The sequence below is a fragment of the Chaetodon trifascialis genome, chromosome 17 (assembly GCF_039877785.1).
Source record: "Chaetodon trifascialis isolate fChaTrf1 chromosome 17, fChaTrf1.hap1, whole genome shotgun sequence".
In the NCBI taxonomy this organism is placed as follows: Eukaryota; Metazoa; Chordata; class Actinopteri; order Chaetodontiformes; family Chaetodontidae; genus Chaetodon; species Chaetodon trifascialis.
Genome location: NC_092072.1, coordinates 9242418 through 9247637, shown reverse-complemented (window position 1 = coordinate 9247637; position 5220 = coordinate 9242418). Strand labels below are relative to the sequence as shown.

The window sequence follows — 5220 nt, the reverse complement described above, 5'->3', positions numbered from 1 at the left end:
AAACTCGCATCACCTTGAGCTCAGTTTCTATTTTGCGAGTTCACCTGACAAAACCTCGTAAATCCACTCACCCAGGAGACATCATTTTGTCCCTCATCGTCCAGCCTAATTTCCTTGTTGAAGTCGATCAGAGTGACACTTCAGCTTGTTCGCCTGCTCACATTAGAGGGCCACTGATGAAAACATCAAACATGTCTTATAACAATGGGGACCCAGATGAGGTTTGGGCAATTAAAGAGGGGTTGTGTCAGCCGTCTCACAGCAGGGGGGGGAGTAACGCTCCTTAATGACTCTGCTGATGTGAATTCATAAAACTGCTCTGGGTCAACCAAATAGGCCGTTCTGGTTTACAGTATTATATAAACTGCATTCATGTTCCTGTATTTGCAGAACTTCATTCTGGTTCGTATTGAGCAAAGTCTTCATGTGCCGTGCAGGGTCACATGTCAGTGACCCCAAAGGTTTTCCTCATTTGAATCAAGAGTCTAAGGGTAGAGGGTCTAGTTGCTCTCAGTAGCAGTTGAAGTATTCAGACCCTTTACTCAAGTTAAAGTACAAATACGACACTGATAAGATACTCCACTACAAGTTAAAGTCTGGCGTTCCTTACTTGAATGAAAGTATGTCCCATATGGTCTAGTGGTTAGGATTCCTGGTTTTCACCCTGATGGCCTGGGTTCGACCCCCGGTATGGGAACAGCATTTTTGGGGCACTGTTGCTCAGAGGGTAGAGCGGTCGTCCACCTATCAGAAGGTCGGTGGTTCGATTCCTGGCCTCGGCAGTCCACATGCCAAAGTATCTTGGGCAAGATACTGAACCCCAGAGCTGTCCCCGTTGCTGTGCCATCAGCGTGGGTATGTATGTCGCTTTGGATAAAAGCGTCTGCCAAATGACTAATTGTAATTGTATTGTGATTATTATCACAAAAAAATATTGCTTAATGTCCTCATAATGCAGCAAAAATAGTCCCTGTTAGTGCTAAAAGTGTTTAAGGTTGAGCTAATTTGAACTACTTTATATACTGTTGGGTAGTTTAATCTACAGAAATGCATCATACTCCATAAGATCATCTATGAATGTAGAGATGCTGTCCTGTGAGAACTATGTATCTCTAAAAAGTAACTAGTAACTAAAGCTGTCAGACAAACGTATTGAGTAAAAAGTACAATATATGCCTCTGAGATGTAGTGGAGTCCAAGTATAAAGCTGCATAAAATGGAAACAGTCAAGCAAAGTACCTCGATCTGTATTTAAGTACAGTACTTAGTTACACTGGACCACTGCTGAATGGACTTGGTATCGCTGCCTGCTCAGATGTAAAATGTCATAACCTGTAAGAGGAAGGACCAAAAATATCTCGGCTGTAAGAAATGTGTTTTCTTGTAACTACAGCTTTTTGTTCAGTTGTCAGTCATTGCCTGGACTTTGGTGGCATGTGTGTGTGTTGGATTGTGTGTGTGTGTGTGTGTGTGTGTGTGTGTGTGTGTGTGTGTGTGTGTGTGTGTGTGTGTGTGTGTGTGTGTGTGTGTGTGTGGTGCGGGTTTCTGTGCATGTGTGTATACTCTGATCTTACCAGTGACAGTTTGATTAAATCGACAGCGATGAAGTCACTCTGCTTCCTGGCTATACTCCAGCTCTGCAGGGCGTCTCCTGTGTGTGTGCGTGTCTGCGTGTGTGTGCGCGCGCGTTTGTGTTAATTGCTAATCACCAACGTGTGGTTTGCTTTCTTTAACATGCAGCTTTAGCGAAGGAAAAAAAAAAATCCTGATTAATGACATGATCCGTCACCTCGGCGATATGATGATTAACGACATGATTCATCACCATGGCGATATGATGGAAATAAAGCCATTAATTCTACTGATCAGATGACAGAGGGCTGGTGATGGGGGTGAAAGAGACAGACAGGCAGGGTGTAACACTGGAATGTAAAGAGAGAGTAGGAGGGAAAGATAGAAACTAAGAAATCTGAGATGAAGGAAACAGACAAAAGGAAGGAAGCAAGAAGACATGGAGAAAAGGTGAAGAAGTGATTGAATGAAGAAAGAAATTGAGATTGAGGAGGCGATAAAATAAAATAAAGGAAAGCAAAGGAACAGAGGACTGGAGGTTTTTAATTGGGAATGTCAGTCTGTCTCAACTCAGACCCAGGACAGGACATCACATCACCAACTCTATCTTCTGTGCAGACATGAAGGGAAAGAGAAAGAAGAAAGAGAAAGAGAGGTGGAAATGTCATTTCTAGCAGCAGACTGATCAAGTCAACCTTCCCGCTCAGACTCGAAGCTGCTTGGATCTTGGTGTTTTTTAACAGCCTGCAGAGGCTCCTGATACAGATACAAAAAAAGTCATCAGGTTTGGTTAAAAGTTTGGATTGCACTGAGAGACATCTCGAAACAATTGGTCAATAACATGAGCAGAAAACTGTAAGAGAACATATCACTCAATGCCTGTACAATAAAGCCTCTCAAAGCTCAAGACAGCTCATCTTTTCAGTCAAGGTGGGTTAAGGTCAGACCCATACTGAGGCTGCTTAATGCTTTAATGTTTCCTCTTGAAGTCCGACTGCACTTTTCTGCAGTAAAGACATTGTTTTAGGTTTATTATTAAAAAGTTATTTGAGAAAATATCAGAACTGGTCCCTTTTGTCCTCAGTTTCTGTGTCTGTCTTGGATTGGCTGACTGAGCTTTTAACAGAAGCAAAAAAAACCTGTACAGCAGGTCATAACCAAAATAAATGACTATTACTAATTCAACTCAAAGATGTTTTACAGCAGCTGTGAATTCTAACATTACCGCTACATTGTTCTCCAGACCTAAAATGGTGGCAGGGCGGCACCTTTAAGCTAACAACGGCATGGCGTACATAAAATAAAACTCGAGCTCCTCTCCTTTCCTAACACAATATACATTCACACACTGTACATTTACACTGGGTTGCTTAACAAACTGAAAGATGTGAACTAAAAACCATTTATGTTAAAGGTTTTCTTCACACAATTTCGCTAATCCATCAGCCCTTTGTTGGCGTTTACAACACAGCGAAAGTGCATTAAAATGAGTTGAAACTCACCAAAACCGCTGTTGGTTGTTTTACATATGCTGTTCATCAAACTTCAGTCAGGTAGATGAGGTTTTGTGCTTCTAAAGACACTTTTTGAACACTTTTCAGACCAATATTGTTTGCTTGCTTTCTCCGCTCTTTCGTCTGCTTTTTCCCGTGTCCGCTCCCCTCTGCTCAAGTGCAGCAGCGCATTTCGTAAATGCAAGAAGCAGCAAGTCTCTTAAAGGAGAAGGAACGTAATAATTTTTAACAGCCATACTTTCAACTGTTGTCTCTAAAAGAGCTTTCTGACTATTTTTTAACTGACTTCTAATTGATTAAATGTAATTCATGCAGCAGTAGGGAGGGAGGTGGTGTTTGGTGGGGGAGCCAAAAGCCCAGTCTGAAGCTCAGCTGGACCTGTGGGAAAAAGTCAAGGAGTTCTTCAAGAGCCACTTGGGCAACAAAAGCACCTCTTAGCAAGCAATGCTCAATCAAGTGCATCAAGCTCCCAGAATGTCCATCCATAGCTATACTTAGCTTTGCCTTTAGGTTCTAATGAGTGAAGTTGTAAAAGAGGTATTAAAGGACACTATAAGCATTCCTGTGTTGAAGCTTTGGTTAAATGACCTTTCTAAACCAGAAACAAACTCGGCATTCCTTGTTTCCAACTGTGAATAAGCTTCAGTGTGCCATGGGTCACATGACACAAAAGCATGTATTCAGACAAGATTCTCTTTGGCAGCAGATATTTCTGATCATGAAGTGGAGATACTTCTAATTCATTCAAGGGAGCATGCACTAAACCAGGCACCTGGAACTGAGGCCACTAAATGGAATGCAGCCATCATTACTGTTATTAATTGCTGCAGTGACAAATGTCTGCTGTGACAACGACCTGCATAACATAATGTATCGATAACTAATCATCACCAGCACCTCGCGCGCCGGATTGCCTGCATTTCAGTGCCAAGGGCCAGGTCAAGTGGAGCATGGGGGCTAGATCAATGGGGCATTCTCAGTTGTGCCCAAAAGCTAAATGGTGTTGGAAAAAATAATTGAATAAAATTAATTACGTCAATCAATTCAAATATTAGGGCTTCATTGTTCGAAGGTTGTTCTAACAATAACTAGAAATAAACAAATGTTTTAGAAATTAAGATTTCAGTTTCAAACTAGTTTCAATGTCTCATAATCTACATTCACAGATTTCTGTGTCAGCGTGCATCAAGAGTGTCAGAAACAGTGAAAGAAACAGAAAATTTAAGCTCATCTAACTCTTTACAACAAAGACAAATGTCTTAGCAGAACAAATTTAGGGATGTTGGAAATGCTCTTGCACTTTTTGAGGAAGAGCATGCTTTCACTTGAATGAAGAGTCATCTGTTACATGACAATACCAGATGATGGAAATTCAGTTTACCTATATTTCAGACTTGGATCCATATCAATACAAAAATAATACAAAACAAAAAACAAGGTATACTCTTGCTTTAATAAAGAGCAATTGTGAATATACAAAGAGAAACAAGACAGGTCTCTAACAATAAACAACGTTTCTTTTTAGAAAAAATTTCTATGGCTTTCAGGCCATAGACCACTAAATTTTAAAGAAGCCACTTTCTGAAATGCAAAAACAAATAAGAAATAATAAAATGACTTTAAAAAAGGTATAAAACTAAAACTGAGGTTTAATAGTACATGCAATAACACATAAACATGGCCTTTACTTTGTGCAACATTAACTTTGGTTAAAGAACAATGGGACAGCTTTAGTGGGGTGTTGTATAAATTCACCTAGCTGGAAAAAGATAACCTGTAGCCTCTTACTCTGATACCGGGTACTCCCACAGTAAAGACGAGTTAACCCTAACCCTAACCAACCTAACCCTACCGCCATCGCCGTCATCTCTCTTCCTAGTCGCCATATTTTTTCCCCCGTAGGACAGAGTCTGGGAGTCGCACTACGAAAAAATCGCTGGCTCCTCACGTAGCTCTAGCAATCCTAAACCTTCACGCATTTTAAGTGGCAGTTGGGGCTATATTTCCAGCGCCCCACAGCCATTAAATTTGGCGACGTTGATAGGCCAATTATTCATCATTTTTCCCTAGCAACCATAAGCGGATTGGCTATTTAGCTTGGCTTTGCCGAGCGCCCCATGAGAGAATGATACGC

General features: G+C 41.0%; 1 non-coding gene across 1 annotated transcript; it reads left to right on the top strand.

The window, feature by feature from the left end:
• Positions 1 to 625: 625 nt before the first annotated feature.
• trnae-uuc (transfer RNA glutamic acid (anticodon UUC)) lies at positions 626 to 697 on the top strand. Its single transcript has one exon. It is a non-coding gene; the product is annotated as a tRNA-Glu (tRNA).
• The last annotated feature ends 4523 nt before the right edge of the window (positions 698 to 5220 follow it).